A 14,764-nucleotide genomic window follows, 5' to 3' on the forward strand; every position below is an offset into this window, starting at 1 on the left:
TTCTGTTTTAAACTTTCTGAGGAGCCTCCATACTGTTTTTCATAGCAGTTGCTGCATTTTACAATCCTACCAACAGGTCACAAGGGCTCCAATTTCTCCACATCTTCGTCAACACTTGTTATTGTCTGTGTTTTTGATAGTAGCCGTCTTTTATTTATTTTCAGTTACAGTTGACATTCAATATTATTTTATATTAGTTTTAGGTGTACATGGTAGTAGTCATCTTACCATGTGTGAGGTGATAGCTCATTATGGTTTTGATTTATGTTTCTCTGCTTAGTGATGCAATGTTGAGCACCTTTTCTTATACCTGTCAGCCATCTGTATCTCATCTTTGGAGAAAGGTCGATTCAAGTCCTTTGCCCATTTTTTAGTCAGGTTATTTGATTTTTTGTTGTTGTTGAGTTGTAGGACTTCTTTATATATTCTGGATCTATATAAATTCTACGCCTCTACAAGAAATTCTTATATTTGCAAATACTTTCTTCCATTTCAGAGGTTGCCTTTTCAGTCTGTTGATATACCCTTTGATACACAAAAGTTTTCAATTTTGATGTAGTCCCACTTGTCTATTATTTCTTTTGTTACTTGTGTTTTTACTTGTGTTTTCTTCTAGGAGTAAAGTTTTGGATCTTAGGCCTTTGCAAGCATTGTAATAGCTTTTTTGTTTTTATGATATGTGCGTTTTAAAAAATACCAACAATTCTGAAAAGCACAAGAAAAAAAGAAAATCCCAATCCTCCTGCTCCTCCCCCCCACCCCACCCCCGCCCCACAGAGGTAATACTATTTTACCGGGCAACTCTCCAGTCTAGGCCTTACTTCATTGCTTTTCAAACTATAACTTGCCTGGGAATCACCTGGGGATTTTGTTAAATTCTGATTACAAAAGCCTGGGGTGGGCCCAACACTGTATTTCTACCAAGCTCTTAGGTGATACTATTGCTACTGACCAAGAAACCATACTTGGAGCAGTGAGGTTCTGTATGCACACACACACACACACACACACACACACACACACCCCTCTATGCCCTGTGGAATTATCTATACATGACTCTTGTAACCTGTTCCCTCCCCTCTCCCCCATTTAAGTGTATGTCGTGGAAATGCCAATAAATGCCATAAATCCTTTATAGTGGCCACATGCTAGCCCATTGCTTGGGAGGATGGTAATTCAGCTAGTCCCTATAAATGAAATTCAGGCTGCTACCAAGTTGTCACGGTTGTAATGCAGTGGCAAACGTCTTTGTGACTATGGCTTTCTTTACCTGAAGGAATTATTGTTACTGTGTTTGTTTTTCTAAGAAGCAGACAGAACTAATCCTTTCAAATGTGTTACTCCCTAGAGTCACCTGGGGAGCTGGACCCATAAGGTCAAGGCTCTGCCAGCCATCCAATGGGGGAGGGCAAAGCAGTGTGGGAAAGAAGTGGGATGGGCATGGGACAGAGGTGTGACAGGTGAGGGAGGGGTGTGGGCCGGGTGTGGGATAGGTGGAGGCTGTGCCTGGGAGTGGGAGGACACTGCTGGCATCCACTCTTCACCATGGCACTGTGTCTGGGGCTCCTTCAATGCCCACAGCTCCCTGCAAGGTTTGATTTAGTCTCCCCCATGTTACAGGTAAAGAAACTGAAGTGCCGGGAACACTTAACTTGCCCCCTGTCAGGCAGGCGGCATGTGGCAGCGCAGGGAATGCGCCTGGCCCTGCGTCCCTTGCTCCTAGATGCCATCACTTCACGTGCTGGGCCTGGCTCTTCTGCGTGGCCCTACCCCACACTTCAAACTCTCCAGGCGCCCCGGGCCGGGCCCCACAGGATTCCACAATCTGTGCGCCAACCGGCGCCGCCCCTACTCTAGCGCAAGATAATCCAAGGCGCCACCGGCCCATCTGGCGGCTGTGGAGTGAGCCCCGGGCCCCACTCCCGCCCCGGACCTCACTGCTCGCTCCAGCCCGGCTGCCTGCGGAGAGGGAGGCCCAGCCCGAAGAGGCCTCCAGGCCAACAGCTCCGCAGGGCGCGCAGGGTAAGGCCTTTGCTGAAACGCTAGTTTCAGAACAATCTAGGAGGCTGGGGTGGTTCTTGTACTCTGGGCGGGGGTGGGGGGGGTGGAGGGGTGGGGATGTGTCTCTTTCTGGGTCACTGCCTCCTCTCTGCGGGAGCTCAAAGGATGTTGGAGGCCCCAGGGCCGTCACTGACCAGTTGGACAGCAGAGATTTGCTCCCGGTTGGGGGCTGTTGAGAGCACCAGACAGCTGCTGACAGCCCTGAGCTTGAATCTTATCTCTGCCACATGCTGCCTGTGGGACCTTGGGCAAGTCACAGCATCTCTCCAGCCCCACTCTCCTCCCTGGTAAAGGAGGGATTAAAAGGGGATCTCCCTACGCTGGCTCACACTCATTAAGATGAGTACTATAAGAAAACCAAGACAATCACAGGTGCTGGCCGGACGGGGAGAAATCGGGGCCCCTGCGCAGTGCTGGTGGGATTATAAAATGGTACACCGTGGAAAACAGTTTGGCAGTTCCTCAAAAAATTAAACAGAACTACCACACAATCTAGCAACCCCATTTCTGGGTATATGTCCAGAAGAATTCAAAGTGGGGTCTGGAAGAGATATTAGTACCTCCATATTCATAGCAGCATTATTTGCAATAGCCAAAAAGTAGAAGTAACTCAAATGTGCATTGACAGGTGAATGGATAAAACAAAATGTGGTGTACACGTACAATGGAGTATTGTTTGGCCTTAAAAAGGAAGGAAATTCTGACACACGCTGCACCATGGATGAACCTTGAGGACATGAGGCTCAGTGAAATAAGCCAGACACAGAAAGACAATATGATTCCACTATATGATTCCACTTACATGAGGTCCCTAGAGCTGTCAGATGTATAGAAACAGAAAGTAAAGTGGTGGTTGCCAGGGACTGGAGGGAGAGAGGATTGGGGGAATTATTTAGTAGGTGTAGAGTTTCAGTTTTGCAAGATGAAAAGAGTTCTGGAGATGGATGTTAATGATGGTTGCATAACAATGTGACTGCTAAACACCACTGAACTCAACACTTAGAAATGGTTGATTTTTATGTTGTGTGTATTTCACCACAATTTTAAAAACTGGGCAAAGAAATATTACATGATTCACAGGGGTTTTGTAAGAGTTGAGTGACACAGTGTATGTGAACCATTATTAGTGTCAGGTCTGGGGGACATCCAAGACTTTCTGCCTCAGGGACCCAGACGTTGGAAGGGGTATGTGTATCCCTGTGGGGAGCAATTGCACCATTCTGCATGGATGCTCAGGGTGGGGTTTAGGGGAGCCTTCCTAGAGGAGTAACTGGAGCCCTTTTTAAGGGGTTCCTAGTGTTTGTGGGATTCCAGACATTGGAAAGTCCCTGGCAGAAAAATCATTTCCACTAAGGGGCAGTTTGAAGGGAGGAGATTTTGGCTCCATCTAGAGAACTTGTGATCAGAGCTGTCTGAATGTGGAACAGGCTGTCTTGTGGGGTGATGAGCTCCTTGTTAGTGGAGGCATGCAAGGAGAGGCTGGGAAAGGTGCAGAGGAGACTCCTGCATGACGGGGTGGAGCCAGAGGGTCTCCTCAGCACTGCGCCTCTCTGATGTGATGCAAAGTTATATAAAACAGGCCTGTGGAAAGGTGGGACCCAAGTCAGAGGAGGGGGCAGGCAGGTGGGAAGGCATGCTGCCAGCCCTGCCCTGAGTAACAGTAGTGCATAGGAGCTGATGCTTTGGACTCTGGGCAAGCACTGTGTTAAATGCTGAACAGACGTGATCTCAAATCCTCCCCACAACCTTATACGGTAGGTGCTACTACCATCCCCATTTTACAGCTGGGAACCAAAGCCCGGGGGTTAAGTCATCTGCCCAAGGCCAGCCAGTAGCTGGTGGAGCTGAAATTTGAACCCAGACAGTCTGGCTCCAGCCCTCTATGCGGGGTGGAAATCTCCCAACCCCACCTCCCCCAAGCTGGCCACTGCCTCCCACACTGCCCCTGACCAACAGTTCCCAAGCCCTGAAACTCTCCCAGGTAAGGATTTCGTTGCTGCTGTCTCCCCTGCCTCCTTCTGGCTGGCTTCTCTGTGAGCCACGCCTTGCCTGCTTGGGTCTCCAAGGTTCAAGGACAACATTGTAGAAAAATAAAACAAAACAAAACAAAAAAAAACTGGCCTTGATTGAGAGCCAGGCTCCCTGTCACTCAACACTCCCCATGTCCTTTCATTAAATGGGACCCTCTTTAACAACTCTCTTCCTGGGCTCAGAGTCTTTCCCATAGCTGTTGAATTCATCTTGCCTTTTTTGCAACCATGTGTTTTCCAACTCAGCTCTCTGGGTGCCAAAACCTTGTCCACGTGATTCAGTTTGTCCAAACTCCCAGTCAAGCACCCACAAGGCGATCAAAGCTCTGTCTAATGGTAACAATACGGTGGCCTCCTTTGTCCAGATCGGAGCAAAGCCCTGGCAGGGATGGCGATTTATCCAGAATGACCTGGTTAGCTGGGGTGGCATTCACAATTTATGAAGGCACACCAGTGCCAGGCAGGGTCTCAGCCCCACGCAGGAACAGTCTCACTGCATTCATTTATACAGAGCCTGGGAGGTGAAGAACTGTAATATTCCCATATTACAGATGAGTAGACTGAGGCTTGGAGAGGTTAAGTCATGTGTTCCGAAGCCTGGATTTTTCCCTGTGCTGCCTTTGGGGCTCTGTGTTGGTTGCTGGTCTGACAGCAGTAATATTAGTGCCACTCGCTGCTTGGTGGAATAATGCACATTTCAGCTCTCTCTCCCACTGCCTTCTGGTACCCTCACTTCCACCCTAGGAATGGGCCTTGATAGCACTATTTCATAGGTGAAGGTGATTAGGGGCTCCCCAGTGTCCCACAGTGGAAGAGGCACACCAAGGCAGGGTGGTGGTCCTTCTGGCCCCCCCTTGCTCTGAAGACCTTTTCTTACCTTCACTGTACTAGGTCACAGGTTACATAGCCCTCCTACTTGCCTCCTTGGAGGGGCTGTCACAGGCCCCCGTGAAGCTGCGATGCACATAGGCCAGCAGACCAGCTGGCCTGATGGAGGCTGGACTGGGGCCAGGTGCTTTCCAGTGTCTTCTCACAGCTGGGTAACCTTTGTTGGGTGCTGTGTCTGCACAGGTGCCTCCTGGTCCTGCCCTCCCCGGTTCCCTCCTGGCTTGGAAATCATGTAGGCAACATAATTTTTGTCTGCTGTGACAGTTCTGAAATCCTTAACCCAACCCTATGAGGCGTGATTGTTAACCCATAGGACGAAGCTGAGGCTGGTTCAGGATCTGGGACTTATACTCTGGGCTGTCTGCCTGCAAAGCCCATGACATCGGCTGAATAATTTTTATTTTATATGTTGTAAGCTTGCTTTAAAAAAATAATAGACTGTTTTTCAGGACAGTTGAGGTTTATAGAAAAATTGAACAGAAAGTACAGAGAGTTCCATGTAGCCACCCTGCCCAGGACACACAATATCCCTTGTTATTAACATGTTACTAGTGTGTTAAAATTGATGATTCAATCTTGATACAATTATTATTATTATAATTCAATTTTTCAGTCTTTTTTTGGGGGGGTAAGAGGAACAGGATTTTATTAGCGAACAGTGTGTACTTCCAGGACTTTTTTCAAAGTCAAGTTTTGTCCTTTCAATCGTGGAGGGTGCAGCTCAGCTCCATGTCCAGTTGTCATTGTTAGTTGCAGGGGGCACAGCCCACCATCCCTTGCGGGAGTCGAACTGGCAACCTCGTGGTTGAGAGCCCGCGCTCCAACCAACTGAGCCATCTGGCACTGGCCCATGTGGGAATCGAACGGCAGCCTTCGGCGTTAGGAGCACAGAGCTCCAACCGCCTAAGCCACTGGGCCGGTCCCCAATAAATTATTATTAACTAAAGTTCATAGTTTACATTAGGGTTCACTCTTGGTATTGTACATATTATAGGTTTTGACAAATATATAATGACATTGTGACAATGTGATATCTACAATTACAGCATTATATAGAAGAGTTTCACTGCCCTACAAATCATCTGTGCTTCACCTATTATTCCTCTGTCCCCACAATCCCTGACAACCATTGATCTTTATACCATCTGTGCAGTTTTGCCTTTTCCAAGATGAAATATAGTTGGAATCATATAGTATATAGCCTTTCCAGATTGGTTTGTTTTACTTAGAAACATTTATGGTTCCTTCATGTCTTCTTGTGGTTTGAGAGCTCATTTCTTTTCAGCACCGAATAATGTCCCATTGTATGGATGTACTATATATTTTTTATTCATTTACTTATTGAGAGCTATCTTGGTTGCTTGCGGTTTTTGGTGATTGTGAATAAACGTGTGTGCAGGTTTTCATGTGGACATAAGTTTTCAACTCAGTTGGGTAAATAACAAAGAGCGTGATTGCTGGATCATATGATAAGACTACATATAGCTTGTAAGAAACTGCCAAATCATCTTCCAAAGTGACTGTACCATTTTGTATTGTCACCAGCCATCAATGAGAGTTCCTGTTGCCCTGCATTCTTATTAGCAATTCAATTGTCAGTTGTTTTGAATTTTAACCAAAAAGTAATAGGTGTGTAGTGCGATCTTGTTTTATTGTGCAATTCCCTAATGACATACGATATTGAATCTCTTTGCATGTGTTTATTTGCCATCCATTTACCTTTTTGGCAGGATGTCTGTTCGATTTGTTGTCCATTTTTTAATTGGGCTGTTTGTTTTCTTAATGTTGAGTTTGAAGAGGTTTTTAAAATATATTTTGGATAGAAGTTCTTTATTAGATATGCCTTTTGCAAATATTTTCTCTTCATTTTCTTAGCTGTGCCTTTTGCAAAGCAGAAGTTTTGAATTTTACTAAGGTCTAACTTAGTGTTTTCTTTCATGGATTGTTCTTTTCATCACCAAATGCAAGGTCACCTAGATTTTCTCCTATGTTATATTCTATAAGTTTTATTGTTTGCATTTAACATTTAAGTGTAAGATCCATTTTGAATTAATTTTTGTGAATGGTATAAGGTCTGTGTCCGAATTCCTTTTTTTTTTTTTTTTTTTTTTGGCATGTGGAGTAGATGTCCATTTTGTTCCAGTACCATTTATTGAAAAGACTGTACTTTCTCTATTGAATCGCCTTTGCTCCTTTGTCAAATATCAGTTGCCTATATTTATGTGGGTCTATTTGTGGGCTCTTTATTCTGTTCTATTGATCTGTTAGTCTGTTCTTTTGCCAATACCACACTGCCTGATTACTGCAGCTTTATACTAAGTTTTGAAGTTGGATAGTGTCAGTCCTCCAATTTTATTCTTCTTTGGTTGTGTTGACTATTCCAGTTCTTTTACCCCTCCATATAAACTTTAGAATCAGTTTATAGATACCAAAGCATAACTTTCTGGGAGTTTGACTGAGACGACATTGAATCTATAGTTCAAGTTGGGGAGAACAAACATCTTAATATTGAGTCTTCCTATCCATGAACATGGAATAGCTCTCCATTTATTTCGGTCTCCCTTGATTTCTTTCATCAGAGTTTTATAGTTTTCCTTATATAGACCTACATATTTTATTAGATTTATAGTAAAGTATTTCAATTTTTTGATGCTAATGTAAATGGTATTGTGTTTTTTATTTCAAGTAGATAATATGTGTGCACAGTAAAAAAAAAAAAATCAAATCAAAAGATACAGATTAGTTTATAGTGAAAAGTAGCTTTCTCTCCATATCGCATTCCTCAGGCCTCTATTCTCATCTATCCAAAGATGATCATTAATGGTAGGTTCTTGTAGTTCTTTCTAGAGATGGTATGTACATACTTAAGCTCACATTCATATTTATTATTCATTCAACAAACATCCATGAGCATTTACTATGGGCCAGAGAACAAAAGGGAGTCCTGTTCTCACAGAGCTTACATTTGTTGCAGTTGTTATCACCAACTGTATCTCTAGTGCTCACAAGATTCCTGCATGGCAGGTATTATTATCCCTGTGAGAGGACTGAGGACCGAAGGAAGGCTCTCTGGAGCAATTGACTTTTCTAAGAGCTCAACAGAGAGGCTGGTCCTGCCAAAAGCTAGGGGAAGGGCTGGTGCTGCTTAAGGCCAGAGGAAGCATGTTTTGGAAGGGAAGACTTCTTGCCAAGCAAATGGTTGGAGATGAGGAGAGGAAGCAACTTGAAGCTGCCAGCCCAGCCTGGGGCAGATTCCTGTCAGAATAATGACTTGGAAGTCCTCCTGTTTGCAGGTAGCTGCATTTTAATTTCTTCGTTTTGTTTCCTCTCAGTTTCTTAGACCCATTCTTCTGGGAATAAGTCTCACCTTGTTTGGCTGACCCCAGGAAACACAGGATTTATGCACTGAGACCAACGTCATCAGAGGGGTGGCCAGGGTGTCCCCAGGGGCACGGAGGAGACCGTAGTCATGATAGGCTGCGATGAACAGCCAGGGAAATGTACTGAGCTGCAGGGAACCGGGTATCTGAGTGGCAAATCTGTGCCAAGTTGGTTTCCCCTCCTGGGTCTCCCTCCCAGGCTGGAGACGAGTCTCCTAAACATAGCACTGGGCTCTCTGGCATCCCATTCCCCACCTCTGTCTCAGACGCTCCCCGCAGCTGCATGTATGCTGTTCTCCATCCATCTCCCAGCCCTGCTAAAAATATACGTCCAATTGCAATGACAGTGGAGCTGTTATTATCTGTGTGTATCATACAGGTAGTAATACTAGGTCACCACGGACCAGGCCCAAGGCCAATGACTGTGAATTTCATTCCCATTGTACAGATGAGAAAATGGGCTCTGAAGCCAAACTTATGCTCGTGCCCAAAACACTACATTGCCTCCGCTGGGTCCCAATGCCCAGGGTAGAGGCGCACATGCAAGAGGCCCTTCTCCCCAGCTTGACATGTTTGTAAGTGCCTCACTCAAGCAGCTCAGGTGGGTGCCTGATTCCATCCCTCCTTGGTAAGCCAAGTCTCTTCCCTTCTCTTTAGCTCTTGGGTCGTTCTCTGGCTCCCACATCTCCAGGTGGCACTGCTTTGGGCCATTTCTGACTTGATTATTTGCTAGGGGCTCACGTCTTAAAGTGGAGTTACCCCCTCACACGGTTCAGACAGTTTTATGGTTGTTGTTACAAACTGCTAGGTAGGACCCATCCAGGAAGACTGGAGTATTTTATCAATGATCATGTATTAGACATATGTGTCTCTTAGCAAATACATCTCTTTCATTCCTAAAGGCAGAAAGGATTCACTTACGTGATGGCTTATACTCTGTATAAATGTAATGTAAGCAGTGTGTTCTTCAGTCCCTGTGTCTAATAACCGGAACTGCTTGGCTTTCAAAGCCCTGTGTAGACTGGCCAGGTCCTGCCTGTCCAAAGTAAATTCCTATGACACCCCGACACACGACTCTGCTCCAGACAAAAGACCTCCTGAGCCCAGAGGAGACTGAAGGGTAAGAGCCAGACTTTCTAGCCTCTGAGGAAGTGCAGAGGGCACACACATTCACGTGAAAAGGAATGGCTTCCCTCTGACCATGAACTCTGGCCAAAGTGGCCTCCCTGAGCAGCTCAGATCTGGGCATGTAGCCTCTGGGTTCTGACTCTGAAGTTACGCCTCCAGCTCCAGAAACCGTGGGCCCCATCCCCTAGGCCAGGCCTCCCTTGGCCTTAGGCTCTTCTGGCTGCTGAGTGGGGGAATGTGGCTTTTTCCTTTTGCTTTCAGACCAGCCTCTAACATAGAGTTACCAGCAAGGGCTTTGGGGTCAGACGCACTTAGATTGAATGCTCACTTTCCCACTTGCCAGCTGTGTGACCTAGGGCAAGTTGCAGGATTTTCTGACCTTCAGTTCCCTCATCTGTAAAATGAGGGTGAGAATTTCAAACTGTTGTTGAAATGTTTGTGTGTGTGTGTGCGCGTGTGTGTGTATTAAATGGGGGTGGTGGTGGCTTAAATGACATAAAGTGACTAACATTAGCTATTACGATTATTATCATCATCATTGTCCCATTAGTCCTTTTATCCCAGCCGAGGTAGGCCCAGCTCTGTCTGATGGACCACTGCCAGTGTTAGCAACCCAAGTTTTATGGGCCCCAGATATCCCTGAAACAGAGGCAGCACCGTTTTCATGGCCATTCCCCAGCCCTTCCTGGGAACTCTGGCTGTTTTTCCCTCATTCTACTAGTTTCCACTGAGCATCTCCTGTATGTCCACGGGGACTGTGCCCAGTGAACACCAGAGCGCTGGTTCCATTGGCAAAATAAGGCAGGAGCCCATGAAAAGTTAAGGCTAAAAACCAATACAAGGAAAAAGAAATGTGAGGGACATTCCTTTATAGCAAGATGGAAGATTTGATAGTTTTGGGGGAAAACTATAAAACATCTAGAAACATGGGGTATAAAATAATCAGCATACTTTTTACGCATAGCTGAGCTGCTTGAAAAGCCCCTGGGCAAGAGACGTAAAGGAAGTTGAGAGCCTGTCTAGGGAGGGAGCCCAGCTGCTTTGTCAGCCCTTCCCTGGTCTGGATAACCAAGGGACTTGGGTTTGAATAGCCTCAGGGACAAGGGACAAAGTTTTGAGTCTAGTGAAGCAGAGAGGTAGAACTGAGACCCGCACATACAGTTGGGACCCTTGAGGGCTTAAACCTCCAGTGAAAGTTAGGCTGGAAAAAAAATTCAACCACCAGCAAAAGCAGAAGAGCAGCAAGCTTTTCTAACCTGGCCAAGTCTGGCTGGGGAAGAGGAAATCCTCTTCTGAAGAATTTGTAACCACACACCTGCCTTGTTTTGAATTTGCAATTAAATTTACGCTATTCATATTATCTTAGCATTTCCAGGCCAGGAAATAAACACAAAAGCTATTCCTGGCTGGAAAATTCAGAGACAGAAAGTAGAATGGTGGTTGCCAGAGAGGCAGGGGAAATGGGAAGTTGTACCATGGGTATAGAGTTTCCGTTTTCCAAGATGAAAGAGTTCTGGAAATCGGTCGCATTACAACATGAAAGCACTAAAAATGGTTAAGATGGTAAATGTTATGTATACTTTACCACAATTAAAAAAAAAAAAATGCTACTCCTGACTGGTAACTCCTTGGGACACCTGGCAGAAGCAAAAGTAAAACCTCTTTGGAGGGACATACCTTTAACCCAGCCGGCTTAGACAGCCCTCAGGATACCTGACAAACTTGAACAGACAATCCAAATTACAAAATGCACGAGGAAACCAGCCACCATGAGGGAGTCAGCAGCAAGAGGATAAATGGCCCCAGATGTTTACTGTAGCATTGCTCATAATGTCAAACAAAACAAAAACAAATAAACCCCCCCTACCACAACAAATGGAAACAAAGTAAAAGTCCCTCAGCCAGGGAATATTATGTAGCCATTAAAAGACTTGGAGGGGTTTTCCTGAGGGATTTTATAACTGAGTGAGAAAAGTAAGAAACAGAGATGGGTGCTAATATCTCATTTTCATAAAGCAATGGAAAGAAAGCAAAACTTGACCCCAAACCCCACACTTGCATATATGTGTGTATTTCTATAGATATATGAGAAAAGGTAGTGAAGGCTGCCCATCAGGGTTACTTGTGTAGGGCTACAGGTGAAGGAAGGGAGAAGGGAGAAGGAAGAGGAGAAGAAAAAAATAGAGATTTGAATGCAATAGGATTGCACTGAAAAGATCTACGACACTTAACCCTCAGCATGCCTGCTATGCTGCCATTTATGGAGAAGGGTGTGTGTGTGTGTGTGTGTGTGTGTGTAGGATTAAAAATATTAGAATACTGACATACAGATACGCCCATTGTGAAGTGGGAGTGGAGGAAGCAAGTTATATGGATCTGGTGATTCAATTTTATTCAGACCAACAAGTAAATTTCCTCTTTATGTGTGTGCACCCTCACGTATTAGTGTGAGCAAGGAGGAAGGTGTGGAAAGACAGGTGTTGGCACTAGTAATACCATAAAGGAGAGAATAGAGGGGAAGGAAGTGGGACCAGGAGATGGCAGCTGCTGGTGTCCTTATAAGAGGAGAGACAGTGAGACACAAATCTTGGTATTGTATTGTTTCACTTATGACAACAAACTTGCATTGATTTGAACAGGAAAAATAGCAAACGAAGACAATTAAAAAACAAACAAGTGATCCAATGAAAAGCTCTCATACGCTGCTTCTAAGAACGTAAAGCGTCTGATCTCCTTGGAGAGCCCTTTTGCAATTGCTTTCAAAAATATAAATGTACCCAATGTGCCTATTCCTCCAGACCCAGTAATTCTGTTTCTACATATGAACTTCTCAGGGCGCACCAAGTTATCTGTACAAAGACAATCATTGCAATATTATTTGTAGAGGTTAAAGATTGGAAATGTAAATATTCATCAGCGGTAGACAGATCAAATTAATTATGGTTCATACACAGGGAATACTTAGCAGCTGATAAAAAAAAGAGACGGAGAGAGTGTCACAGTTTTCTAGATAGCGTGAGAAGAGCAAGATGCAGCACAGCAATTGTTAGTCTCCTCCGACTGCCATGAGTGACTTAAAACAACAGACATTTTCACAGCGAAGGAAACCACCAATGACATGAAAGGGCAACCTACCGAATGGGAGAAGATATCTGCAAACAATGTATCCAACAAGGGGTTAATGTCCAAAATATATAAAGAGCTTGTGCAATTCAAATTACAAAAAAAAAAAAAATCCAATTAAGAAAAGGGCAGAGGAAATACAGATGGCAACACTAGAAAAGACACTAATCATCAGGGAAATGCAAATCAAAACTACAATGAGATTATCACCTTACATCTGTCAGAATGGCTAGTACAAAAAAAGACAAACAACCAGTGTTGGTGAGAATATGGAGAAAAGGGAACTCCTGTGCACTGTTGGTGGGATTGCCAATTAGGGCAGCCACTGAAAAACTGGATGGAAGTTCCTCAAAAAATTATAAACAGACCTACCTTCTGACCCAGCAATTCCACCACTTCTGGGCATTTATCCAAAGAGGATGCGAAGACTAATTTGAAAAGATATATGCACCCCTATGTTCATTGCAGCATTATTTACAATAACCAATATATGGAAGCGACCAAGGTATCCACTGATAAACAAAGAGATGTGGTACCTATGTACAGTGGAGTATTACTCAGCCATAAAAACGAAATCTTGCCATTTATGACAACATGGATGGACCTAGAGGGTATTACGCTAAGTGAAACCAGTCTGAGAAAGACAAATATTGTACGATTTCACTTGTATGTGGAAGCTGAAAAACAAAACAAACAAACCAAAACAGAAACAGACTCATAGACACAGAGAACAAACTGATGGCTTCTAGAGAGAAGGGAAGCAGGTAGAAGAGTGGAAAAGGTGAACGGGATGCAGAAGGACAAACTTCTAGTTATAAAATAAGAAAGTCACGAGGATGTAATGTATAGCACAAGGAAGATAGTCAATAATATTGTAATTTCAGCCGGGTTCCTTCAGCCTGTGTTTGGGTTTGAAGCCTGCTCTGGGAGAGGCTGGGTGGGGGGGCTGGGTGAGGAGGAAGGAGGTTGGGGTGCTGGTAGAACCTGAGGTTGTCTACCCTCTGTGCCTTCCTGTTGAGGGGAGATGGGCCCAACTGCATGCCTATGGAGCATTGACACTGGTAAATATTCCCGGAGGTTCTGGATCAATCCTCCTTGCTCAGGCTGGATCCCCTCACGAGGGATATTGAGCTGATAGAAGGGTGGTGAAGCCCTTTTTAGCTTCCTGCCCCTTCTGGGAAACCCTCTGCCCCTTCCCAGTCTCCTGGCCTTTCTGTGCCACTCTTGGAGGCATCTCCTTTTCCCCTCAGCACCTGCTCTGTGACCCGGCCTCCCCCAGTGTCAGCTGTTCCAGGCTGGGCTCACACCTTTTCATCCCAAGGTTGGGTTACCAACGCACAGAGAACAGAATTTAACTCTGATGTGGAGAGTTCGTGACCTGTTCAAGAAGTGTCATGATGTTATACAGGTGGCATGGGCAGGAGTTGGCGTCATGGTGGAGCCAGGGCTGGGCCTGAGTCAGACTGGGTGTGTGTGAGTAGGGAGGAGGGGACGTGGCCTGGCAAGGAGGCTGGTGACTCCCCCCTGGCCCCAGACCTTCCATTTTCAGGGACAGGGGGCTGCGTCTCATTCCTCCTTAGCTGCAATACTAACGCCTATTAGCTGAAGAGTCACCCCAGCCTTCCTGTTAATCAGTTAACACAAGGATGAAATTGTCCTCATGATAGGCGCTAGCTAGGAGTTAATGGGGCGTATGGTTCCAGCAAGAGAGAGAGTGTGAAACTACTAATGAATGATCTAAAGTTTATTACAGTTATGCAGTACAGGTCCCTACTGCTTTCATAAGGTGTGACAGAGCAAATCTAATGGGGAGCCAGCACAGAGAGCCTGTGTGCCAGGGCCGGCGTCCACACCAGCACCGTTGGAACAGCAAACCCTGAACCCAGATTCAACAAGCATGAAGCTGGGTCTCTGTAGGAAAATGGGCCTTGTGTGACCAAGGTGCTCCCCACGGTGGGAACATCTATAAACACACCCATTCCCTTTCCACCACTCCCTCAGCACCCAGTTTGAAGAGGAGTTTCTCAAGCTCCATTTTTCAGATGGGTAAAGTGAGGCCTATTTGCTCTTTAGGTCTCCAGTCAGTAAGGAAAAGCCAAAGCCAGGTTTCCCAGCCCCCGCGTGGGCCTGCCCACGTCCCCACAGTCCATCCTC

The 14,764-nt window shown here is 45.3% G+C and overlaps 1 protein-coding gene across 3 annotated transcripts in view; it reads left to right on the plus strand.

Annotated features, from left to right (window-relative positions):
• IL34 (interleukin 34) overlaps nt 1-14,764 on the plus strand; it is a 57,939-nt gene that overhangs the window by 3,905 nt on the left and 39,270 nt on the right. The window contains exon 1 of one of the 3 annotated variants that reach the window (XM_019710133.2): nt 1,876-2,022. The exons of the other annotated variants lie outside the window; for them this stretch is intronic. The gene's annotated coding sequence lies outside the window, so the exon portion shown is untranslated. Of the gene's footprint in view, nt 1-1,875; nt 2,023-14,764 lie in introns of those variants that run through there. 3 annotated transcript variants of the gene reach the window in all.

Source organism: Rhinolophus sinicus, linkage group LG11 (genome assembly GCF_036562045.2).
Source record: "Rhinolophus sinicus isolate RSC01 linkage group LG11, ASM3656204v1, whole genome shotgun sequence".
Lineage (NCBI taxonomy): Eukaryota > Metazoa > Chordata > Mammalia > Chiroptera > Rhinolophidae > Rhinolophus > Rhinolophus sinicus.